The sequence below is a fragment of the Coturnix japonica genome, chromosome 2 (genome assembly GCF_001577835.2).
Source record: "Coturnix japonica isolate 7356 chromosome 2, Coturnix japonica 2.1, whole genome shotgun sequence".
NCBI lineage: Eukaryota > Metazoa > Chordata > Aves > Galliformes > Phasianidae > Coturnix > Coturnix japonica.
Window position 1 is genome coordinate 45639908 of NC_029517.1, and position 27960 is coordinate 45667867.

The following is a 27960-nucleotide window of genomic DNA, read 5'->3' on the forward strand; positions in this document are numbered from 1 at the left end:
TTCGGCACTAAAACTTATTAGGGAACCGTTTAATCAGGGGGAGAGGGGCCGTGGTTAAAAGTAGGGGGGACAAACCTCCGGCAGATCCCATCTCCTTTAAACCCGCAAGCTGCCGGCTCCGGCGGAGTTACTCACCCAAGGGAAGCGTGCGCTTTCCAGCCGACAGTCCCTAAAACATATTTCAGCGCGCCTCACTTGCCCGGACGATCCCCATCTCCACCCAAAATCGCTCCCAACTTGCCACTCCAAATCTCTCGACGACTTCACCCGACCGCCGAGAGCCCAGAGCCGGCCGCACCACACAGACCCGCACCCAGGAACGCAACGCAACAGCACGAAACAACACGCAACAGCCCAGTGCGGTTCCGACACAGAGCCCAGCGCCCGCGGCCCGGCGGTACCGACCTGCGGAGCGGCAGCGAGCGCCGTCCCTCCGCCCGTCTCGAGCCCTGGGCTTGGACGACAGGATGGCGGCGCGGCAGCACGACCAGAGCGAAGCAAAGCCCGTTTTTTTCCTTCCTCTCCGCTCTTTTCTCTCTCTCTTTTTTTTTTTTTCTCTCTTTTTTTTTTTTTTTTTTTTTTTTTTCTTTTTTTCGTTTTTCTTCCCCCCCCCCCCGCTCCCTGCCTACCCTGGCTTAGCAGCCTTTGGCAGATAAGCCCGAGTCAGGCACAGTGCGCTCACAACACCCCCTCCACCAATCATTTCAATTAGTGCCACATGAGAGGAGCTTCTGCCCAAAATCTGCTTAAGAAACAGGGCCAGAGGCAGGGGCAATCTCCTTTGCCTCGACAATGACCAGAAGCTGCTATAAATATCCAAACAAAAGCACTGTCAAGGCCGGGAATGTCACATCCTAATGTGATAAAAAAAAATTGTAAAGATTCGACCTATACCCGAAGGAAAAAATAAATAATTAAAAAAAAAAAAAAAAAAGACAAAGAGAAAAAGCGACCACCACCTTCCTACCCTCTCCCCCAACACGTAACCTTGCAATATGTTATCAGAGTTGTACGTTCCTGGGTGCCAAGTTATTATGCTTTCCAGGTCCCCAGCAGCCCGCTCACAATCCTTTTGTGACAGCTGCATGCTAATATTTATAGGTACCCAGCTCTGTGCATCTTATATAACCCAGCAAAGTGACCAGAGCTGTCCGGGGTAGCTTTCAGCCCCACAGATATATTACATCAAACAAATAGCACAAGCAATGGCTACTCCTAATTAAAGCATTAGCAATAAGTTTTCAATATGTCAATAAATATATCACTACATTAATGAAGTACAGCCTCGGGTGCATTTGATCTTTAAGGTCCCTTCCAGTCCAAGCCGTTCTATGATTTGTATCAAAAGTGGGGGCTTGCATCTGGTTTGATTTAGATGTGTTTTACACCAGCATATTCCAGCACTGCAAGTGATGATAAAATCCGGCCTGAACTTTCCTACTATGTAATGAGCTAGAGCTGAAAACTAATCGCAAACCACATTTAAGAACACACATGAAAATTGTGCGTGTTCTGATCTATCTTTGATCTAGTAGAATGTCTCCCCAAGTAGATCCGGGACCTAGAGCTTGTGCAACACTTTGCAGTGTCCTTGTTCCTGCTGTGTGAGCAGCTGGATGCTGCTTGCTCCTGCACAGGGAGGGTAAGGCAGCAACAGTACGTTGTTTTCATCCTGTTTGACTGCCTGTAAACTCAACAGCGCCTTTGAGATAGTAATTACTAGCCTGTTGGTGGCAGGATGAGAACATCTAAGTTAATCGCAGGGGAAGCTGATGGTCAGTGTCCCCTTCTCTCCCTCACAGACATTCCCAGATGTCCCTCTAGATCTTGTATCCCAATGTTTACGTACACGTCTATGTAAAAGTAGTTAATCCTGTTGCTAATATGGCTAACCTCATGTTCTCTTTTAACTGAGATGAAAGCCATCTGAAATTATCCCCGTTTCCTGTGTTCACTTTCCACCAGCTCAGTAATAAATTTCTCTTTCACTACAAATAAACGTTATTTTCTCTGTTCCATTCCCGTGCCCTCCTCTGATCTTACTTGTTTGTCCTGCCACACTGAGCACTGCTTTTTCACACTAAACCCATTCACATACAGGCTTATCCTCAAAGCACTCTTATCCTCAAAGGATGTCCAGAGATAGTTTTTGCTGCTTTACTAACTCCCTGAATTTAAGTATATGTCCTACATAACAAAGAACGCATGTTTAGCAGACAACAGTTGAAGAAATGCATTTAAAAGACATAATATGTAAGTGAAGCTCATGCGAAACGCCTGAGAATCGCAGTCACAGGCACAGTATGAACAAAACTGCCCACAAGATTTCCAGACTTCCTAGTTTTAGCTGGGAGAGAAATATTCTTTCTTTTAACAAAGAGCTTTCAGTCAGCCAGAGTGCACAGATGCAGAACAATAACACTACACAGACAATACTGACTGAGCATTGTCGGGCCGTGGCCACCAGCCCACAGGCTGACAAAGCTCTTGCTGAGAACAGGGCCATGCATGTGGGGTGAGTGAAGCAGAGACCCCTGATGTGGTGAAGGCAGGGGGAAGCCTGCATAGCTAAGCAGCCAGAGGTATCACGAGATGTGCAGCTGTATTTGAAAGGCGTCGCAATATATTGCTAATAATTCCTGCCCATTTCCCATTCTGATGGCTGATCTTCATGTAGGGGCCTGCTTTCACTTCCAGTGGAGCCAAGGTGGGGGTCTCTGCTGGGACACTATGGGCATGCTTTGTATTGCAAATACATGAACTGGATCTTCACCAAAGGTAAAAATATCCTTGTGAACCACAAGAAAACCCCTTCCAGGAAAGCAGAAAGTTGTTTCTAGAATAACAAACATACTTGGGAAAAAAGATGACTTATGATGTAAACATAGGTATAGCTGCAACTGAGGGAAAAGACAGCAAAAATAAGTCACGAATGGAGTGAAATGCAAGATTGTGTACATAATACAAAACTCTAGCCAGTTAGGCAGGTGAATAAACTGGCAAAACTGAGCTGCTGATGCCAGAAATGAACTAAAATATTATAATATAAATAAAAGACACCGAGTCTTTGGTGGTTTTTGTGTCTTCTGCTTCCTGGATCAACTATCATTACAGAATTCAGAGAAAAGGGAACACCGAAGTTTACAAAACTCACAATATTTCCTTGCCATAACAAAAAGCCCTGTTTGACTTGATCTGTACTCACATGGTTCTTGTGCTTTTTCCAGAGGAGGCTGCTTTACTACATCAATTCTTCCAACCTATTGGTAAAAATCAGCAAGGGAATTTTGTAACCTCCCCCTTTAGGAGGAAGAGAACAAGAGAAAACTGCATGCATGAAAATACGCCTTACAGAGATGTATTCAGTGCTTGTTAAGCTTGTAAGCGTTAAAAAAAGCTGTTTCTTTGTAAATCAAAATTCTGTATTTGAAGACGAGTCACTTAGTTTACAGATAATTTAGGAGATCATTTAGTTTGCAGATAATTTAGGAGATATTAACAAACTTTAAATGTTTATAAAATATTCCGCCGTTAGGTCAAGATGAGAATACTGGTTTTATAGAAGATTGTGACCACTTTCCCTGAAGTGCTTCAAGTTAACTGATGAAAATGGAAATATAGATCAAATAGACTGATTCCCAGCATTTGACATAATTTCCCGGGGAAACAAATGTATATATGGGAAGCTAACCTCAAGCAGTGGTTGAAGTTTTCCCTTAAACGCAGTTTTGTTTGATAAGTGAAAACTGACAACACCACCAAATCATCTGGTATTAGTGTTCTTTTCTTCTACATGTCCCTGCTCTTAGGAAAAAAAAAATAAAATAATAATGGATTATGCTATTTCTTTGTCTGAATAAAATATTGCAGTTCCGGAGATAAAGATGTATTCAGCTGAGCAATTAAATAGCTAAATAAATGAATCAGCAGAGCAGAAGTGACAGATTTAATTACTGCTTAGAGCTAGGAAGGGGAACTAATTATGGGGTTCATGAACCACATGCCATTCTTTTCCTTAAGCATGTTCTTCGATTCTTCTGGATCAAGCTCTGCAAATGGAGCAACATCATGCACTAGATTTTTAAAAGGAGGAAAGAAATGAAAAGGGAGGGGAAAAAAAAAGAGCTATTCAAAATTGGGAAATAAAGTTTAATCTTTGTTTGAACAAAGAATAGTCAATACCTCATTTTAAAAGCTCATGTTTGATCGACTAGATACCATGAGTTAGAGGAACCTTCTGTTAAACAGATAGGCATGAAAAATGTAGCCCTCCAAAAAACCAAGGCACAATGAAGTTCACTGGATGTGAGGAAACCAAAGATTGCAAGAGAGAGCTGTGTCAAGTGAGCCATAAAACATATCTCAGTATCAAGTGACTAAAAGCCCTATTCATCAGGCAGTAGCTGGAGCTGAGAAGATGGAGAAAGCTGAGTAGCTCTCTACCCCTTTGGTTCATCCACGACAATGAGCAATGCAGATTAAAAAAATGCTTCTGTACCACCAAATGTGAAGCCACTACCAGTGGAAAAACCCATTCTCAGTTTCTCTTCCATTTCTCTTCCATTTCTTTATGTTGCATTTACTTTACCATCTGAATTTAATTCTTTTTTTTTTTTTTTTTCTTTTTTTTTCTTGTAAGACCGTCACTGTGAATAATTTGAGCTTCACATTAAAATCCCTGCCATGCACAGCTTAGGCTCCTGTTTCCTGAAAAACTGTAATGGCCTAAAATCTTGGGAAGGAGACTGAGCCAAGCTCCTCCACTCCTTGAGTCAGTGGAACTTCCAGTGATAGATAAAGAATTGCCTCTGCTGAAGCCCATCAGCTACTGGTTCTCCAGTGTCAAGAATGGCTTTTCAGCCATGTGTTCCCAAGCCAAAAGCAAATGAGTCTTACAGTACAACCCCACAAACACAGAATATTTTCAGTGTGTACTAAGAGGGAGAGAGAAGAAAAACCGAGGCATACTGCACATCTGAGTCATCGTTTAACTAATTAGATAGGATGGGCTGGCTAATAGAGACAGATGTATATAGTATATATGTGTGTATATATATGCATATATATATATATATATATAAAGTATTAGTGGAGGTAAAAGAGGGGAAACCTTTCATTCTTAGTCATTGGTTTTCTAAAATGAAAATCTTGGTGTGTTGTAATGTCTTTTCTAGCATCCCTTTAAACACCAACCCACTTCTTTTCCTAGAAATTTTGCAGACGAGACAAATAACTGTACAGCTGATTTCATACACTATTTCGTAAAACAACTAGAACCTTCTTCCACTGTTTTTTTAAAAGACAGAACATGATACAAACAATAACACAACTTATGGCTGGAGAAGATCACCCTGGTTATTGCTGTGTTCTCCTACCACATCATTTTGTCAAAATGAAAATAATGGTGTCCAAACTCAGGTGTGTAGGCTAAGCAGGTTCACTGGAGTATCACAAATGTAATCATCATGCAGAGTTACCACATCAGCTCTGCTTGGTTGAAACTGTTCTCTGAAGGCAGCCAAAACCAAGGTCTATTGCATCTACAATGTCCAAAATTAAGTGTATCTTGAAAATCAGTAACTAGGCTTCCTATCTGTTTTCTGCGCCAAGGCAGACCGTATCTACAGTGACCAGGGAGTATGAAAGATAAGGTAAAAACGGGATTAAAAAAAAATATTCTTTTTTAATGGTATTACAGTTTAACTATAAAAGATACTTTTGCCTGGAATTCCAGTGGGGTTGGGTCAGAAGAAAACACACTTCGTATGTAGGCATCCAGTAAAGCAGAGAAAGGCGAATATTTAAAAAAACAAAAGCAAAAAGAAAAAACAAAACAACACACTATACCTGAAACATTAGGTACAATGAATGCTATTTATATATTCATACCACATGGATTTTACAGCATCTGCCATGCACGTTGATAAATTGTGATATCTGTGGACAGTCACTAGCCTACCAGTGATCATGAATCTTGCAGAGCATGTGCCATTATGATCACTCATAATAGATGTATTACAATTGTATAAATAACCTCACTGAGGAGTTAAAAAGAATCCCAATGGCATGGGCAGCTAGTCAGCTGGCCGCTGAAGGACAAAGGGAGAATATGCTGTTGGTGCAGAACACGTCTGATCTCAGGAGGCAAAACCAGCTATATTTATTCATTTGACAGTCCCTGCCAGGCTGACATGGAAATGTCTGCTTATGCATCTGAGTTGCCTATCTCAAGAAACATGATCAACATTTTCATTTGCATCCAGAAACAGAGCCCTGAAGGAACACTGAGCACTTGGAACTGGAAATCTCTCAGAGGTGAGCTAGCCACCTGGGAGGCAGACTTCATGAATCCACATCTTCTGCACTCAGAGCAGGACAGAACAAAATAAATCCCTCAGGGGATACTTGAAAGAGCAGGAGTCACGTTGTTAAGTATAGACCAGAACTGTATTCATCATGGTTTTATTAATAACTTTTTGCTCTTAATCTTTCACTTGGATGTTTGCCCTTAAGTCTTGCTTAACGTAATTTGGCAGTTTCACCCCTCAGCTAGTCTGGCGCTATGGAGGGGCAAGATGAAACAGATTGAAATCAGTAAGCTTTTGGTGGAAAATGAAGGCAAAGGAGGATACACAGAGTGTCTTAAGACATGAGTGTCTCCTGTGATGGGGTCAGAGAAGATCAGAGCTTGCAAATATTTTCCTCCTATGTTCAAAGAGTTGCTGGGGGATGGGCAAGAAGAGGAGGTAAGGAATAACCCTGATGGCAATGAACTAACTCCTCTCTTTTAAGAAACAGATGGCAGAGAAATACTGCACAGTTCTGGGTGTCCTCTGGATTTTCAAACAAGTTCTGATGCCATATTTAGTTGTTACGAGAAGGTAGAAGGTCATTTTTCACTGCCATCGGGAGCATGCCAGTTTTATCAAAGCTCCCTTGGGGTACCTGGTAAGTTTGACTGTGAAGATTTAAAATCACCCACAATTTCCTTATTGTAAAACTCAAAGTGATTATTTATTTATTTAGAGTGCCCTATTGCATTTTCCTGATAGTTCATCAAAGCTGATAAGCAAATATCCAGTCTTCAGTAAGGGCTAATCTAAAAACCCATCAAGCTCCTTTACAGTAATCACAACTGAAATAATGGGAGGTACTGTCCAAGACAAAAGCTAAAGAAGGCATCTGGCCATGATACCCTTTGGTTTTTACTGGGAATGGCAAGGATATCTGCATAGAAAAGCTAGATCTTTCTTACTGTTGGAGGCAGCTCTATTTAAGAAAAAGCTGAAACATGCCAGAAATAGGGAGACCAAGGAAGCAGAGAACAAGCCAAACAGCAGCCCTTCTAGACTGAGTCCAGGCAAAACCTGAGAGAAAGTTCTTCCTAGCGTGTAAGTTCCTCCAAAGAGGAAGCAGGCATAAGGAGCACGAGGTAAAGAGCATGAAATCTGATCCTCAGGAACCTCACAAATCCAACTCTTGACCCAGCAGAGATGATAAAAAGAGGTATTATAATATAGCTCACTGTGACACTTTTGAACAGTTAGAATAAAAAGCTGTCTGGAATTGTAAAACCAGAAAAGCGGTTAGAACATAACATTCTGCCACAGTGAAAAGAACTGGCTGTGACATGAAGGGATATCACAGGCAAGAGGTGGACTGAGAGAACAATTCACAGATCTATAGAAATACTTCAGTTCCATCAATGAAGATCTGAGGCCTTTTAGCTTGCAGGAACAAAGCTCCAGAGCACAAAAATCAGCCAGACAGCTACAGAATAGACTTGAAGAGTTCTGTTTCAAGACTCTGAATTTGATTACTGAATTTATCATCTATGGAAATTCCCAGGATCACAGTCTGTTGGCAGAAGGAGTAGAAATTGCCAAGACACAAATTGTGAAAACACTGGGAAGCTGGAAAGTCAAAACAAAAGGTGGTTACCTTTGGAGTTCACATCTCAAATGCAAATAGAAATGACATCCTTCCTCAATAAAGAAAACAAGGTTTAACACTAACCTGTTAAATTCGCCTCAGAGAACTTGCAGTAGAAAAAGGAGAACCTGAGACAGGCATTAGTGGACAATGAATGGTGACTGCCATTGGCATTTTGGAGTGAGTAATGTAGCGCATACTGCACTTCAACCAAGGACACACTCTGAATTTCTCCATGTAAATAACACCATGATGATTCTTCATTTACAACTAACAACATTCTGCATGTCTTTTATTCTAAAGCAAGCGACAGGCTTTTCAATGGCTCAGGCAAAGCTGGCAGTCAGTTCTCCTAAAACAACAGATGGGATAGGGCTACTTCTGACTGCCACAGAAAAGTGGGGAATTGCAGTAGAGAGATGAAGAGGATCCACGCTGCTAATCTTGCTGCCTCCAGGGAATGATTCTAGTCAACTATCACAGCTGCTGGGACTGGGCATTCTACCAATAGTTTCCACTCCTACTTTAGGGGCAGCAGCAGCTTCAGTCAACCTGTCTTTTGCAGTCCTAATATGGAAAAAATTGGTGGGAGGGAGTCGGGAGTTGATGCACTTTGTCTTCCCAGCAGCCTTCTACCTTAGGCAGTTTCTTCTTTGCCTATGCTTACAGCAAATCCAGTTTGCTACTGAAAGCGGAGGACTCAATTTAACTTTGCTTCTTCTACATTCTTGGAAGATTCAGCAGCATCTACCAGAATCCATCTTCTGCGAGTCTGGAGTCTTTATGTACAGAAAATTCACCTTGTGTCAGTTTTAATTCTGTCTCCAGAGACATCGATAATATAATTCCCCCCAAAACCAAACAATTTTCCTATAACGATCAATAATTTTTGTAACACGCTCTCCATATTGTGCTGTTCACATTCCTTAGGAAAAGGCTTTTGTGTTTTTACATCAAATTCTTGATGTAAATGGCTACTGTGAGATTTTTCTATACACTGGTGCAACATAAGAGTTATCAGTGTGCCAGGGTAGAGTCTGAATAATGTTTGATCAGGAAGAGCTGTACAGTAAATAATAGATTTAAAAACAGGGACAGCTTTGAAGTCTGTATTGGCAGTCACTCATTGTACAGTAACATCAGAACATGCATTGCATCAATATTGGCAGATAATACCAAAATTTCAGTAAATATTTGTGTTTGAGGCTAGAGTTATTAAAACCAGGTATTTTTGTTACAGCTTTCCTGACAGACTATACCATGGTTGGCTAATTCAAGTAGTGTGGCTTGGAATGACAGAAACAAACAAACAAACAAGCAAACAAAAAAACAACAAAAATAACAATTAGTAAAATAACTTTGTTCAACATAAAATCATACCTTGGCTATAATGGCACTTTATATCCAACTTCATAGCCTACTTCATTCTATTATTTTTATTACAAATGTTGGAAACTTCACTAAGAGGAAAGATGTTCAGCAGTGTTCTCTAAGTTCAGCCCCTCTCCCCCATATCTCTGCATCTCCTTTCCTATTATTCTTTCCTTTCCTGTCTGTGTACCTCTTCCCCTTGTAAGAGAATTTGCTCCTCTTACAGAGCCCTGCACCATCAAGTATTCACTGAAAAGGATGTAGGGAAATTTGAAGTAAAAGCTGACAGAAGACTTCAGGATAAATGCTGGCCTTTAGTTACATGTAAAATATCACAGTGAAAGAACACATCTAATAGAACTGAAGAGCCAAATTCCAAATATGCAGACATCAACAAAGGGACATTTCCTGATAAATCAAATTCAGAATCTTCTGTCCCATGGGATTTCACTCATTTGCTGTTGGTGAAAAAGTAGTGGGTATTGACATTCTTATGAAGAACATTAAGACAAACCTTTTAAATGATATGGTGGACCAACTGAAGGTCTACCCCGTGCTTTCATTATTACATTATTACATACTATTACATTTTTTTTCCTTGCCTTTATGACTCAAACGATACAATGAGCCCTTCATGGTAGGGATGGTACGCACCTGGAACAAGCAGCTCACCAGTGATCAGTGCAAAAATGCTGCTATCCTTGCAGAGGCCTTAAAGTTGTAACAGATTTAACTCCAGGAAGCTTAACAGATTAAACTGGACATCTTGGGCCCAACTAAGAAACAAACTCAAAGCTAGGTAACACCTGGTTTGAGGGCTGATTACAATCCAGGTGCCAATGGCTCCCAATTGTTTTTTAACTTGTCCTGTGCAGTGGGCCTTGAAAGATTGCTAAGTCAGGGGTGACCAGTGCTGTTGTTTAACTCGATTTCACACATATTGGGGATCTAGAACTTTCCTTTGAATTTAGAATCCTCATTGTTAAGCTTAATGTAAAAAAAATAATGGTTACAAATTGGCCTTTCAGTGAAGATCTCAGAATCCCCTAGAAATCCTAGAGTAACAACAGATGTAGTATGCATATATATGGTGCTATCAGTTTTTAAATTTACTTCCAGAGGTTAAAAAGTTTTAGAATTGTTCAGTTCCAAAACGAATCGTTAAAGTTGGATATGTGCATACATGCATGTATCAATATCTAAACCACTAACTATATCTGAGTGTAATTTTTCCTAAACACATAAGTGATTATTTTGGTACAGTCACTATTTCTGTTGTCTGTATAACTTCTTCCAGTCTGGGCTTTTCTCATTGTATTCTTTTTCCTTTACCATTCATGCTTGCACCAATCTTTCCTTTCTCTGCTCACTGTTTTCCACTCTGCTTCCTTTTTATTTTCCCCCATGGTTTGAATTTTATGATTAGACCCTTCATATTTCAGTGCCCTTTCTGAGATGACACAGGAAAAGCAATTCAGAAAAAGAGTAATAATTAGCTGATATCTTTAACTGCATACCAAATGTCAGATCATTCCTTGGAGGATGGCAGCTAACATGAAAAGAAAAACTCCCCGAAGTTCTCAAAGTTCTCTGCTTTTTCTAGACCATTTCAATATACAGCACAGTAAAGGAGATTACTAGAAGTTCTTCTGAAAGTGGAAGTCAATTCCCAAACAGAAAAATAGAAAAGAATATCAAGTCTGGCAAGTTAAATTTAATAAGCCCAGCCAAAGAAGATTTTGTAGAGCAATTTGCTGAAGGCACAAAACTAATAATAAAATGTTTTTAAGCACATCAGAAACAGGAAGTAAGCCAGAAAGTCTGTAGGGCTGATAAGTAATTGGGGTATGAAAGGAGAGCTGAAATAAGTAAGACTGTACACCAGTGAAGTGAGAAGAGTTCTATATATAGGTGTTCAGCAGAACTTTTGGAGGTTCCTATGAAAGCCTTTCTTTAAAGGCTACATCTATGTCTGAAAACACAGACGGAAAGTAGGTTGAGATTACAAAAAGCAAAACAAATCAAACAAAAAGCAAACAAACAAAAAAACCCCCACAACCATCCCAACTCACAGATTTTGCTGCCTATCAATGTTTCACATTTCACAGGGCCTGGCCACACCTCCTTTGCAACTCACAGTACTGACAAATTTAAACATCCCAGTTTTTATGCCCCAAATCATGAATTCATGAGATGTGCAATTACTATTTCTTTCACTTTGTTCACAGAAGACAAGTAAGATGGAGAATATAGGTTTTTTGCTCTCACTTGTTTTGCTAAGAGAAGTTGAATTAGTTTGACAGGTAAAAATATAAATGAAGAACTCCCAAATTAAAAACCTATCAGAATTAAATTCACATGTGTTTGTGAAAGTCTGGACAAATTCCAGAAGCCAACAGCATTTTGCTTTTTCTTTGACATGCATAGTAGGCTCATGAAAATGCTATGTAATTAACTTAGTATAAAAGGGATAAAACGGTGAAGAGAACAACAAAGATAATTTGTCATCATGATTTTCATTAAAAAACCCACAGTATTACAGGAATTAATTTCAGCAGTACTTTGCCCTGATTACTGCCTGTCAGATAGTATATGGGAATCCAACAGGATATTTGAATGGAGAGTGTTTGCAGAATCTCATCCAGCATCTGCAGTAGGAAAGTAAGTAGTTTATCTATATTGACTGTAATTTATCATCTGTATTTTAATATTGCACAAACTAAGGAGTTTTCTCTGCTTTTAACTTCTCCTTACACCAGTATTTTCTAGTAAATGTTACACTGATAATAGCTTTTCTGAACCATGTTGTAGTCTTTCTCTTGGGCAGGGAGGAATATCAATGGACTTAAAAATCACAATTGCCATTAATTTGTTATTTTTTGTTTTCCAGACCTTGTAGATGTTTGCTAAATGGCATTACATCACATATGCACACAAGCCCTACTGGCCATGAAAAGAGAGAACCAAGTCTGACTTCAGATTCTGAATTTTCCAACCATCTGTATAGCACTTAGGTCATGTTTTTATCCAGCCTTCACATTTTTATCTTTTCAAAAGGTTTGTCCTGTCAAGCAGACCCCTTTGGAGTCTGCAACACATTTCAATGTGATGCCTAAACACTAATCCACTAACATTCCGGAGTGGCACTTCAGAATTTGGCAGTTTTCATCACTTTAAATAACCTCTTAGCCAACTGATGCTGCTCTCAATATCCTGTGTTTCCACACACAGTTGATGAATAGAATTATTTGAGCTAATATGTGCTGTCCTTTATTTCAGACAGTACTTTTTGCATGATGAGCAAAGAACGCACAGCTTAGAGAAGGGAAACATAAAATGCAAGACACGATACAAATTTCAGTTTCTTTAACATTTTTCCTTCAAATTATCCAAAAGTATTTTTATAAACAATTGTACCATAAGCTTAAGTGTGTCGTTCTAGGATTACTGTAGCGTTACAGTAATTACTCCAGGCATTTTTAGCCAAAGCAATGTAAGATTTCAATGCAACATGAGTGAAAGCTGTGTTAGTTTGCTGTTTTTTCTGTCTATTCGTAGCTTCCTTAAGAGCTAACCCAGAACACAACAGGTATGGGGTTCAAACCTGCTTTGCTTGCATCATTGGCCATAATCACATTATGAGATGACACACATATTTGTTTGGCTCTAAGGAAATGCTTAGAGAAGGCCGGTTAAGATGATGGCTTGGCTGCCTTATTTAGAAAAAAAAATTCTGAGTATCTAGTACATTAAGCTATTCATTAAAAACAAAATCTGTCATGTCTCTCTTCTCACTGTGCTCTCTCCTCTGTGCTTATTTATTTCTTTTCCGTTCCCAGTTTCCTGATCCTTCTATCATATTTCCATTCTACCAATATGTTGACCTCCTTTCTCCTCTTTGCTACTCTCATAATTGCATTTTCTCCCGTTCCTCTTCACTCTTCCTGTACTGTCTCCTATCTTCCTTCTGTTTAACACTGCCATTCACTCCCAGCTTCTCGTTTTATACCTACCCAGCCTCTCTCTATTTATGTTATTCCTCTTCTAGAAGCATATATGCATGAGAGAAAACTAACAGCTCTCTCATTCTTCAGTACTTCACATAAGGAAACTGTGCTGTTACATAGTTTTCCAAATCCAGTCCACATCAATGCCCCATTCATAATGTACCTTTGGAAGCAAGGGAACATCATTTATTTTGAATGTCCCCAAGCTACACAGCTATTCTAGACAAGAACTAACTCCGTGAGTGGCATGCATGATGGTGCCTCCATGGTAAATATTAAGTCCTACTCTTCCCCAAAACTCTTTGAGACAGCTGGATGTGTGAAACAAGTTACGCCGGGTCAAGCTTCACAATAAGTAAATGTTTTCCCCCTCCTCTCTCAGTGTTAGGTCTGACTTTTAAATTATTAAAGCTACTGATCAGAGGTAGTACCATTGGGCAAGGCCTGGGGCTTCAGAATACAATGGTATCACAGGCATGAAAGCATTTCTTTTCTGCCACAGTAGAGCAATAGAACAGAACCTAAAATAACAAGTAGAAAATCAAGCGACAGAACATTAGATATTTCTCTTTGATTTTTATTCCCTAGACGTAAAATTCTTTAAATAGGCCAGTATGTAGGCAACCTCTTATTTAACTAGAATTATGGAAATTGTATCCACTCAGCATGGAAACATATTGACTAGTAATGGCTATTTATTTCAACTGATTTTTTCTTCCGATCAATAGGCATAACTCCCAGGTATTGACTATAATCTGTATATTTAAAAATAACAGCAATTACTGCTAAAAGATTGAATAGCTGCTTGCAAGGGAAAACATACACATTATGTGAGAGGAGTTATTCAAAGTATATGCATTCTGCAGTACAGAAAATCTATTACTACACACAAAATAACAGGCTACTTCATGTTTCCAGTCAAAGCACCAAGATAGTCTGTGACTGATTAACTAGAGCTCAAATAAAATCGTGAATCTATTGTATCAAAGTGCCACCACTGATACTCCTTCATTTCCTATGTTTTGCTTAAAAGAATCAGTTTAAGGGGAAGGTGGTTGGATGATGGTTACTTACATTCAGACATCATTTATGAAATATTATCCATTACCACAGGGTCTGTACAAGGACAGTACTCTCTGTGCCTAGTGCTTACTATTGCTTACTTCGTAGAATGACTTAGGTTGGAGGGGACCTCAAAGATCATCCAGTTCTAGGCTGGTTGGCAGCCACTAGATCAGGCTGCCCGGGGCCCCAACCAACCTGGCTTTGAGCACTTTCAGGGATGGGGCATCCACAGTTTCTCTGGGCAATCCATTCCAGTGCCTCACCACCCTCTGAGTAAAAAATTTCCTCCTAATACCTGATCTAAATTTCCCCTCTTTAAGTTTTAAACCATTCCCCTCTGTTGTATCACTGTCAGTCACTTTCTCTCCTCTTTCTAAGCTCCCTACAGGTACAGGAAGGCCACAATGAGGTCTCTCTGCAGCCTTCTCTGGGCTGAACAAGCCCAATTCTTCAACCTTTCTTCATAAGAGAGGTGCTCTAGACCTTTGATCAACTCTGTGGCATCCTCTGGACCCACTCCAACAGCTCCACATTTTTCTTGTATTGAAGACCTCAGACCCAGACACAGTTGGCTATAAAACTTCAGGTAACATCTGACATGGAAACTCAATGGAAATCAGGCCATCTGAATATGACCTTCTCCCTGAGGCCAAGTAATTGGATAGGTTACACTGACATGCGTTTGTGTGTCTCATTTTCAGTATTTATGTGATTGACCAAGCCCTATGGGTGTTTCAGAAGGAACTTGCTACTTTATGTCTATGCATATGTTGTGAACATGCAACAAACATGGAAAAACTTAGGTGATTTATTTTGAGAGAGAGAGAAAGAGAGAGAGAAAGAGAGTTAACTCCATGGCATCTGTGTTTATGTCTCTCTTCCCCGGACTGTCAAGGTTCTAGGACAATCGGGTTATTTGACAGCAGTGTCACAGAGGTTACAATTTATGAGCACAGCCATGAGCACTACAAGCCCTAAACCAGGTTGCAGCAATGCTGACCTGAACACAAGCAGAACAGACACTCATCCTCCAGCTTAACTAATCAGGTTTCTCTCTACGTAGAGCACAAGTCCATAAATCTCTACACAGATGACATGCTCAGCAGGGAATTAAATGGCTGACAAAGAGCTGAATGGAAGCACCCCATGGGATAACCAGTGTATCTACATTGAGTTATATGTGGGTATGGCAGGGCAAAGGCATCGTCATCTCCTGCAAGGAAATGGATTGGAATTCTTTTCTCCGAAAATGCTCATTAGATGTCCCATTTTAAAAGATATTTAAGCAAACATAGAGATGCACCTTTATGACATTAATATAGGCTGGGTTTTTCAATAGCATTTCATAATGCTAATTGCCCACTTTCCCAGAAGAAGAATAACTGTAGCATACAGAAAGATGTGATTATCCTAAAAGTATAGTGATCACGCAGGATAGAAACATCCAGATATAGACTAACTGCTTGGGGTGCTTCCTGGCCTAAATCGCAGTATCACATCTAATATCCTGGATGCAGAAGACAGTTAAAGGACAGAAATGATGATCATAAAATAAAGTACTGAAATGACTATTCAATTCCTATTCTGTGGCAGAAATCGTGATGTTGGTTATTATTGGCCTTTCATCCTTCAGCAGATGTCTTTGAAATACCACTTCTAACTTGACTGATGTGCCTCTGAAATAGTTTCTTAAATCTGAATGCCTCCATTACCAATGTACAATGGAGATACCTTCTGAGTTTGTGGTTTTTGTATTAACCAGTTTTATTTCTCAGTGTTTTCTTTTTCAATGCTGTCTCTCCTGTGGTTAAGGTTTAGAAACGCTTCTTAGTGCATCTGTGTAATAACACAAGGCTCGATATATATTTTCTGTCAGTGTTTTTATTCACCGAGATACTCACTGACAGTATTTTATTTAAAAGTTCAGTGAGTTTTATGAATTCTCATAATGGACTTCCATTCTGAGGAAGCATGTTTCTGCCTCCACTTCTGTTAATCCTGCTAATAAAGGCTAATGTCATTTATTGTTAGGAAATTTAAAGAGTCATATTTTGATGATGATGATTTGCAGAAGAGAAAATATTTTATTTTTTTCTGTGGCAATAGTGCAGCTTTTATGCTAAGGATATTAGAAGGCAGATAATCAACTTGGATATTGCAACAACTGATTTTTGATTCTGAAGGATAGAGAGATTAATTAGTTCCATGCAATATTTAGACTTCTCCTCAGGTGTACAGGCTGGGCTATCTCCTCCACTTACATAACTTCTCTTTTGAAGGAATCATTAGAGACTCTCTAGTAAATTACCAAACTAAATTCCTTGGGCCTTTCCATAGCAGAGATTATGAAGCATTAGTTATCTACTGCCAGGTTAAACTCTGCGATCTGCTGAGGGCATCTCCTAATCAACTCTTATCTTCCTAACTGGTTGACTATGCTGCACTCCAAAGCAAACTTCTGTCTGTCATGTAGCTAATGTTTGACAAATCCTCATTGATTTCTATTTACTTAAATAAAATAACAATCAATCAGTGTGAAGAAAAAAAACACCCAACATCCTACAGCCACTTCTACTGCCTTCTCTAGCGTGCAAAGTATCTAAGACTCACAGAAGAGCCAGCATTCACTTTATATGCAACAGTTGGTTTTGCACATAGGTTTCATAACATTATTCCTCCCTGTTTTCCTTGCTCTGCCTGTAGCTGTGCCTGTGGACACACTAAAATGCATCAGGCAAAAACAGTTTATTTTAAGTGGTTCGAACTGTGGGTCTGAGCTGGGCTGGCTAAGTTTGCAAGTTTCAGGCCAAGGAGCAATCATATGAGGCACTCTGTGAGCAATCCTTCGGGCAGCGCTTGCAGCTGAGGGGTAGTAATGGCATTAGAAAGCAGAAATGACACTAACCAAAACAGCTGGATCCTAGAAGGTGCCATTCTGCTGCAGCTGTAAAATTTATGCCTCAACGATCATTAGGTGAGAGAAAAGCCAATCACAAAAAAGAGATATGACAGGGAAGATTTCTGTAAATATCTTCAAAAAAGTTCAAGTATGTTATGTCTATCAATTTGTTATATGCTATCCTTCGATTTCAATAATTGCCAGCCAAACTCTTGTAAATATAGAGAGCAAAAATTTCTTATACCTATGTAATCCTCAAATAAATACTTTTTTTTTTTTTTTTTTTTCCTCCTGTGGTGTAAGTTCATCAGCTTAGACTTTTTCCTAGCATTTAGTATTAAAAACCCTTCTAACATCAAAAGCTAAATCTATTCCTAAATGTTGTTCCTGTACTGGCATATGTTTTCAGCAAAGATTTAGGCCAGAGAAAACAATATTATTAGTTCTTAGCCATAAGCACCTCTATGTGCAATTTATAAATGAAAGCATCAAGTCAATAGCATGTCTTAAAATCCAGTGGTCATTTGATGGACTTTTTCTTCCAGCCTCCAAGCCAATGCACACTCAGTTGTACTACTCAGGGTGCTACTCCACAAAGCAGATGAGAACATCTACCTCCTTTATAGGAGGACTTTGAGAGAAAAAATGTGATGGGTAACTTCCCTTGGTGACTAAACCAGTTCAGTGTTCACTACAGAAAAACCTGTACAAGCACAGTGTGATGAAAAGGGGCAGAGACAAGTGAAAGGTTGTGGGCAGCTACTTGTGATCAGCTTGTGGCAACATGAACAATACCCATGGAAGTCTAAATTGGTGTCTGGCGCAAGTCCTGCACCCCACTCAACACTGCCATATAGAATCATTAATGCTGGAAAAAGCCTCTAAGATCATTTAGTCCAACCATCAACCCATCACCAAGATGCCCACTAACCCTGTGTCTCAGTGACAACTATCAACTAGAATTGATTAATTTGCATTAATACTAATATGTATACATATATATATATATATATATGTTAAGTTTTAAACATAATAATTAAATACTAATAATGTGATCCTTAATTTAATAGTCATTTAAAATTTTTATCAAGTAAAAGGAATACTCATGTATATGCACCATATTTTAACACCTTTAAAGAACTTCATCTAGAAATACAACAGGAATTCTTATGCAATGAAACAGATCCTTATAATTCAATGCAGTTCACCTGTTGAATTACTGAAGCATGCCAGAATATCACCTAGAAGACTTCTCAGAATTACTCCTTCAAGATATCAACCTGTTGTACAAACACACAAACACGCAGTGTCAGATATAAGACATGTTAACCTAACATTGACTTAAAGCTGTTTTATTTTCTGGACTTCAAATTGAGGTCTGCAGGTATTTCTCCCCCCTCTCAATGCTACACCAGATCTCAGAGCAGAAGGTAGTCAGGGGGTTCCTAGATTCTTCTAGATTGCACCACAACATGAATTTATATGTTAAAAGTGTATGGCACCACTTCTGAAGTTGTGCCATAGGGACATAGGGGACTGGAGAAGAACTGAGAGAGATTGCTGCCAATCCCAGCCCCTACAAAGGAGAAGCTGTGTTGTCAGAAATGAGGCTCTGGAGGAGGTTCAGTCATCCCATCAGCACAACCTGTGCTGTAAGGGCAGTGACTTTGGATGTAAAGTTTTAACTGTGATCATTTAAAGACACCCATGTCAGACATAAGCAAGGTTCTGCACACTTAAAAATTGTCTGCTTCTTCCAGCTACATTGGTCAGTGCAATAAAAGACGATGCCCTCTTCTCTCATTTTCCATTCATTTATAATTAAAAACATCAGTTTGAAGCAAAGAAAAAATATTTTCACATCCAAAAAGAAAAATCACAAGGAAACTAAATCAAAACAAGGAACTGCCTGCCTCTTCCAGCAGATACGAATATGACAAAGCTAATAATTGTAATTAAGTTTGTACCTCTTATTATTTTCCAGAGCAAAATACAAATTATCTGAGTGGCTGCAATTAATCCTTTAAGCAAAGCCACAGGATGGGATCTCTGAGTCTCACTTTCAATCAGAAAAACAAAATTCTGGAAGGAGTAAAGCTACAGAAAGATGCTGTTACATGGTACAGTACTGATCGAGCTTTACAAGTAAGCGATGGGGAGCAAAGGTACAACAGACTGAAATACTGTTTTTCATCACTCGGTGGGCAGTATTTAAGAACAGTGGAAAAACAGGGATGTGTTCCAGCCAACAGCAGAAGAGCCGCTGTTCTGATTTTACAGATTGATATGACATCAGATTTTAACAACAGAAACAGTAGCACTGGTCTTAGCAGGCATTATCATCTACGAGGAAACATTGTGAAAGCCTTTCTGGCTATTATTTTATTAAACAATAGTTTATCAAAGAAGTTTCATGCCTGATCGTTTTGTTCCAAGTATTTAATGACAAGCAAAGCTCTAGAAGCTCTCTCTCATCATCCTTCTGGACTCCGATTTCTCATGCAGACTCTCATTTAGGTTTTAATATTAAATAATTTACTCACATTGCTCTCATGCCATTTTTCCTCCTTCGGAAAAAGGTAATTTATGATACATGGCTGAAGAACCAATCCACAAAGTTGTCTTCTGAGCATAGCAGCTGAACGCGACACACAGTTGTGGAATTATTCCTCTCAATATACTCACGGGAATGAACTGGTAGCGCTCTGCATATTGTTCTGAGCATAATGGGAAATGCCATCCAGGCCAGGAAGGGTGTAAAACTCGTTTCCCTGATTGGCTGTTCATCTCAAACTGCCTGGCAAAGGTTTGAAATATGCAATGCAGGGAAGTGATATTATGTGGCATTCATTCAATTTACCTGCACTGCACTCCAGGGAGCCACGCTATTAAACAACAGCTCCAACGGGTCAATAAAGTTAACTTAATTAAATTGCTTTCCCTCCCACTTCTCCAACTAGCAAGATTTAGGGCACAGGGACACAGCACTGCTTATAAATAAAAGAATGATTTAGCTAATCATTTGATGAAGAAAGACATATTTTTGTCAATAATCCTTCAAAGCAGGAAACTACTTTAAATTTAAAATAGTCTTGCAGGATAAGGGAAGAGACAATACTTACTAATAAATAGCCATTAATATATTTTTCAAGTCATGTCAATTAAATCCACTACTTAAAACTTAAAACACAGTGACTGCAGTTTCTGCTCCGTGAAACTGAAAGTACAATTGCTTAAGTGTAAGATATGAAACACAGCACACAAAAAATATCACCAATAACTAAGGCTAACAAACATGACAGTTGAGGCAATGTTTACAGATAATTTGCAACCTCATCACACATTCAAATACTCATTCTGAAACCTCTGAGGATGCTTGTCTATTTGTTGCTGGATGTTTCAAAAAGCTACAGTTAAAACTGGGGTAGCTGTTTCTCACATTGATATTTACGTATTACTCATTTTTCCCCAGGAGCTCCATTGCTTGCTCATGGGGAATACAGACATGAGTTTTGGAATGGATTGTGCTGATATTATACGTGCACCCTCTGCTCTGTCCCATAAGTGTTCCTAGCCTTGCCCTAGACTTCCTTTTGTGCACGCTGAGCAAAGGCATGCTAAGCATTAGCAGCTAGATCCTTTAAAGATTTCTTTTGTGCTGTTTATAGTCTATCCTCAGTGAGATTTTGTCTGCAAGTAGATGGAGAATTTTGTGCATCTTTGCCTCCAGGATCTTTACTGTTTCCTATGAAGTTCTTGGAGCTGGCCAGAGCTCCTACGAGCAAGCAAAGAGAAAGGGACACTTGTAAAGGCACATAGGCACAGTTTAATTTAGGAAGTATGAAAACAAGAGGCAAAAAAATCATCCCTTTATGCTCTCATGGCCAATTTTGACACTACAGGCATTCTCAGTGTCCTAGTCTGACATGGGGTCTGAGGCTGTCATTTCCTCCTCCAGCTCAAATCCTCTAGTTTTCAGTCCACTGCTCTTTGTTCTGCTCAGACCCCACTCGTCCAGCTACAGTGGAAGGTCTGATCTCAAGCCAGTGAAATTACAGGGCTCAGCGTCCTTACAATAGAGTCATTTCTCTGATTTTCATATGAGTTATTTTGCCTCCCACTTATTCACAACACAGGCTAGAATGGCAGCAGCTTTCCTGCCCATCCTTACAGACAGAACAGCATTAGCCATACAGAGTCAAACATCACCCTGTAAGAACTCCCACTGAATACCACAAACCAAAACTAAGATTAAACATATTTATTGTGATGATGTGTCAGGCTCCACTTGGTAAGAGCAGCCCTTTGACTACTGGATATTCCAGGATGTGTTATTTCATCAACCCCTTGTCAAATCGAGAGTCCACAAGGCACAAAATGTATACATAAACATAAAAATTTAAAACTACACAGAGAAATCCAATATAAAACTCCACCTGTCTGGAGGAGTTATCTGTCAAAGAGACGGTATTTGCTTAAATACCACAATGCAATGGAATGTTTGATGAGAAGGCCTGGCAGCATCAGGTCTTCCCTTACCCTGCACAGTTTATGCAGCTCCCAGGGGTGATGTGTATGTGACCTCTGGGAGTGTACGGGGGGGTGGAGGGTGACACTTTCTAGCTTCCTGTGCATCTATCTTCCTGCTGATAGAGCTCAGCCTTAGAAAGAGATCTATTCACAGCATCCAGAAGTGCCAGGAAGGGGAGGGAGGGCACCATTACAGGACAACAGCCACCTTTTGGCTAGGACTGTACACATTGTACCATACTTCCAGTTCTTTGCCCACCTGTACCCTGACAATACAGGCAAAGAATGTGCCTAATAAACGTTGTTAACTTTTAACTGCTTATTCACATTACAATACAAAAATAATATTTATTTAGAGGTACTTAAAACTCTGTTTAGCCAACTCTGCTCTTCAGCCTGACAGTGTTTGCCATGTCATAACAGAATGTGGAAATTACAGAATGGGACTCCTTAAAAAGTCATGAAACACATTCACTCTCTAGCCCACATTCCTTGTGCTGTCAGGAATGTGCAGCCCTTTGCCAGAGCCATACACCACAAGCAGGGTCCCAAGAGCTGGCTGCTGAAGGCACGGTGTCACAGACGCACACCACAACCCCAGGGATCAGCATGCTTCAGCAGCATGGCTTTCTTCTATTTTTATTTTGTAGGTGATACCACAGTAGCCTATTCTGCAAGAGATGTGCAGTGACCTTACTGGAGAGGAGATGCTGGGGCAGCTCCCTTCACCTACAGAAATGAGAACAGATGTTCACAATGATCCTTCCTACCTTTGTGAACTTAACCTAAATCAGGAAAACAGTTGCCTTCCTCTGACACCAGAGAGAAACAGACACCTCTGAAGGCCCACTTAGACCCCGAGTGAACCAGAGGGACCAGTTTTGTCCACCATTACTCTATACTAACTGGAAGAGGAGCCTGAGGTTTTGCTTTCTCTTAGCTTAGGTGCTTCAGTTATATTCTAGAAGCTAGGAAGATATAGATCTCTGGGACCTTTGAGCATTGGCAGAGAGACTGTGAGGACAGCACCCATCAGGACCTGATTCCCCAGCTCCTTCGTATTGCTGCATACATTCTCAGCAAATGGTCCCTGTACAGTTCTGTGGCTCACACAGTTACACTTGCTAGAAAGGACTGCTCAACTACCAGTACCCAAGTGCTATGCAGTTACAGCAGTGCCCCTTCCAGGCCATGGTCATGTTTCTGTGGAGAATGGCAGGGCTGTGGTGTGGCCTACACATGGTTGCAGGGCAGATGGTAACACCCATGGGTTAAGCACTGAGTGCCAGCAGCACAGCTGGGCAATATCCATGCCGGCACTAAGTCTAAGAAAAAAAAGCACTTCAAAAGCAATGTTAGCACATCTGAGCTGGACAGAATTTCTGCCTTTTTATGTCATGGACAACTGGTATTCCTCATCTGCTTGGAGGCCCCTTAAGACTGAATATCTCATTCAGCTGTCCCCTCTGCTGTTCCCAAAGCCAGGTTATAGTGACCCTTCATTTCTGTTTATGCATGTATCTGCAAAACTCCAAATTGGCAAAGACAGGTGTCACAGGTGCTCAGCATCTCTCACGGCCAAGGTCTTTATTTGCTATACCTGTCAGCTCAGTCAACTAGCATCCTGTCAGACTGTGTGCAAGTATACTTCAGCCATTATCAAAATAGTATCTATTTGTTCAGCAGTATTCCACATTGAGTTACTGCTATGCTGTAGAGAAAGAGGACTGTGATCAGTGCTGTTTGTCTACATAACTGCATTCATTACCAAACAACTGTTGAGTCAGAGGCAAATGTCTTTTTATTTAGTTTACCAAAATTCATCTGAATTTTCCTGGGCCTTTTCCCATAGCAGAGGCTATAAGGCCATTTTGCTTCATCCTGCAAAGTCTGCTAGAAAGTTGAGAAAGATAGCTGAAAGGAAATCCATTTAACATTAAGGAACTGGAGAGGCACCTGACATTCAAAACTGACTTCTAGGAAGTGAAGCAGAGGCCACATACATAAGCTTCCTCTTTCTTCATATCATATAAATGACATTTGTAAGAAAATACACTGAATTTCACCAATGACATACATGGAATTACATATGTAAAAGATTAACGTTAGCTTTAAATTAGCCCTTTATTAACATCACTACCAAAGAGGGTTCCATTGCAGTTTCTTGGATGTCACCTTGAATTTAAAAACTGAGACAAAAATATTTATGTTCCCACGGTCTTGTACTGGAATTCATTAAATATCTCTTTTTCTTTACAATAATAATCTTGGCTATTTTCACAAAGATATTACACAACATTTTGCCTTGTTTATGCCAGTTAGAATAAAGAGATCAACACCAATGTGTAAATCATTTGTTTTCTTAGGCAGAATACTATTTCAATTATTTATTGACCCAAGTGTTTGCAAATAGTCATGTAAGGTAGGGCTGTTTACTTAAATTTCTGTTGTGTTATAGACAGTCTGGGTAAATATTGATTTATTGCTTTTTAATGCAAGAACAGATTTGTTTTAAACTGTTATTTACCCTCATTTCTTGTTGAATATTTTAAACTAGAAACATTTTTCAAATTAAACATTTTTTTAATAATCCTATTTTAAAATATAAATTTTAAACAATGTACTGTCAACTTTCCTTTAATTGATTTACATTAAATAACATGCAGTATTCCAGTATTACATATCTGTTGGCAGTGATTTACAGAATGGTTTACAGTCACATCACTAGGCTGGGAGAGTTTGAGTGATTGAGAAAACAGCCTCTAACTAAGAGTCAAGCCCAAGTTTGATAGCTGTAGTTTCCCCTGCAGTTGCAGAGAAGATGTTTTCTTCATTCAGGCTAGTTCTGCTCAATCGCTATTCTATGCAAAGCTACTTCTCATGAGATAAAAGCAAAAATCTTGTTTTCCAGTGTAGTTAAAACTTCATAGCAGAGGCTGAAATCTACTCATTTTAAAACCTTGCATGACAGGGTAAACAAAAAACAAATATGTACTCTTTACTCAGTACAAAGAATGGCTATTTTGACCAACATATCAGCTTAAATAAAACAAATACACATGTAATAAAGATGAAATGTCAGTAATTGCTTCTAATAGAACAAAAGCAGGAGCTTTCATATAATTGCCTAAAGATCACGTAGTCCAGCTTCACCTTCCCAAACAGAAGTAGCAAATAATAATAGTAATGGTCAAAATAATCCCATATATTATATTCTCACAACAGTGATGCAGCAGTGATAAATGATTTATTGCCCATTGCTATTTGGACTTTGGGAAGTATGTTGCCTATCAACAACACTGTAAGCAAGGAGAATACAAAGTTAGAGGAAATTAACCACTCTCACTGGGGTCATAATGTACTTCCCAGTCTAGATTATCAAATAAGTGAGGTCACTCACTGTATTATCCACTGCTGCACTGTGGCAGAAAATCAAACCACTTTAATGATACCAGCTGAGAGGGACCAACACTTTTCCAGGAAACTAATTAAAAAGTAAGCATGCAAAAGAAAGACCAGGTGATGATTTCAATTATGTTCCTTTTCTGCTTTTCCCCATGACAGGGCCATCAAATTGTATCTCAGAGGTTTTTTTAAATAGCCAAAGCAGACAGAGCTCCTCAAATCTGTTGCAGACATCAGTGTACTAACAATTTCTGAGGCCCACTTCTGACCCTCTCTGATTCCCAACACTCTTTTCTTAAAGCAAAGACATTAGAACACAGTATTCTAGAATCACTCTGAAGCCAATCTCTCAAACAAAACAACAGCCCCCATTCTATGCAATCCATTTTCTCACTCAGATTACTTATTTGCTACAATTCATGATATCCCCCCCCCCCCCCCCTCAAAGGTTAGAAACTCTTTGGAACACACCTTTCCTTTCTCCCAGTCAAATTTGTATTCTTTAGCCTTAAATTCAGTATTCTACTTCGCATAGCTGGCCTGAGGTTACCAGGCAACCCATGTTGCTCACTTACAGTAAGGGGCCTGGACTCTGCATCATCTGCAAATTTCCTTGACAGGGATATTCTGTCAGCTTCCAAGTTGTCTGAAAAATGCTGAAAATGTGTCTGTGAACATTACGGAAACCCACTGCAAGTGCCCTCCCTCACCTGTCCTGTAATCAGAGGTGAGGGACTTGAGGTAAAACACTCCTCCCTAGAGGAAATTGGAAATCATTCCTCAGTAGAGGGAATTAACACTGAACTAAGCAGGTTACTACTAAAATTCTGCTCTACAAAAATAAATAAATAAATAAACAAATAAAGAATCAGACTATCACTATTTCAACCTATGCTTTGAACCAGCCTGTCTGCCTTCACCGATTCTGTAACATCCAACTCAAAACACAGGACTCTTTCTTGGTTAACATAGATCAGTTATGTTAACCCAAGCAGAGCCTTTCCCCCTTGCCCTCTCATTTAAAAATGAAAACTTTCTCCTTTCAGATTGACTCTCTATTTAATATTTATTTCTTATCTTGTTGAGATACTAACTCAGTTTTGCTCACACTGCTGATATGCATGGCGCCACAGACAGATTTGGCAATTCAGATATTAGGATTGGATTCACAATGTGGCAAACACTCTCAGCTTCCTTATGATTTGCTTTTTGTGGCAAACAAGACAAAGCTCTGAAATTTTAGCTTCGAGACAAATAGAAGCCGAAATAGCTGGAAATCAAGCAAACCAGTAGAAAGACAGAAACTGATTTTGCAATTGTGAAACCATGGGAAACTGAGAAAGATCCTGCCAGGTAATCTACCTGTATAGAAGGTGGAATTTCAGGTTTGCAATCTACAGCTTATATGCCTTAAATGTAATTTCATTAAAAGTAATATGAACTCAAAGTTTCTTATTCCTGCATTTTCACTACTTCATGTAAATAGCACATATTTACATCACTTTTTTTCCTCTTTTATATTAAATAAAGTACTAAATATCTTTTATTCTGGAGACTGTAGGCAGCTAAATTTGCTTAATTATGATACATGAGGTAATGATCGTATTCTCTTCATTGTTATTTCAGAAAGATGCAGAGGCAAGAAGTGATAATGTACTAAAATTTCATTACCTATTATGCACAGGGTGATCAAATATGATCGTCAAGGCTGAGCCAGAATGTAACCAGGCATGCAGTTTCATAAAATCCATTGGGTACACTGAAGAGGATTATATTCCAACAAGAAGTAAATAACATAATATTTACAGTAGCTATATGAAACCACAAAGAAAGATAGAGTTATGCGGTAGTGATAGGAGACTTTTAGTTGCTATTTTGGTGAAGCAGTCTCTGGGAACAGATTTATATATATTCACATATATACTTAATATATAAATATCTACATATAAAGTCCATCACTTAAAGAAGGATGATTGGACTCTATTACTTAGAAATATTTGTTTTAACATATAATTTCTTAGAGACCTTACTCTTTATGAGTAAGAAAACATTAAGAAGTTCTGAGGTTTTCCTCCAACATGTTCCGAACAGAAAGTAGTTTTGCCTTCTGTTCCTCTTAACAAACAGTAAGGATACTCTTCCTCCCACCTCTACAGTAAGTTGTTCTTTTCCTTCTCATTCTTCCAATCTGATTAAGCCTCTCCTCTTATCATGGAGGCTGTCCACAGATGTTATTGTTCCCAGCACTTACCAAATGTTTCCAATTCCCTTTCCCTAAGTTTACTTGGATTTCTGAACTTCTATAGGAGCTCCACAATTTTTGAGAGACGCCACCATAAGATTTTATATCTCAGAGTTCTCATCTTGGACTTTGCTCAGATTGAGCAACTTGTTGGTTACTTTGAAAGGCTTCAACAGTTTTGAAAAAAGGATTTCCTATTGTTCCATGATGATGGAAGCCAGGGATCGGAGCAGCTTCTCCTCCCATTTCCTTCCATAGTCACAAGATAATCCAGGAAATCTAACAGTAATACATGAACTAATTTTGTTACGTAAACAAGCTTTTTCTGTGGTTTTTTTTTTTCCCCTGGTATAACCTAGGTAGACTGCATTATGTATGGTACTAATTTTAGTCAGGTGCTAGCAAGTTTATGACATACAGAATCCTAAAGGTAGGAAAAGATCACTAAGATCACCAAGTACAACAACCAGCCCAATCTCACAGTGCCCACTAATCATGTCCCTCAGTAC

At 39.3% G+C, this 27960-nt stretch overlaps 1 protein-coding gene across 2 annotated transcripts in view; it reads right to left on the reverse strand.

Moving 5' to 3' along the window:
• LOC107309443 (poly(rC)-binding protein 3-like) overlaps positions 1 to 27960 on the reverse strand; it is a 456594-nt gene that overhangs the window by 132895 nt on the left and 295739 nt on the right. Inside the window, exon 1 of one of the 2 annotated variants that reach the window (XM_015854257.2) lies at positions 406 to 452. The exons of the other annotated variant lie outside the window; for it this stretch is intronic. The gene's annotated coding sequence lies outside the window, so the exon portion shown is untranslated. Of the gene's footprint in view, positions 1 to 405; positions 453 to 27960 lie in introns of those variants that run through there. 2 annotated transcript variants of the gene reach the window in all.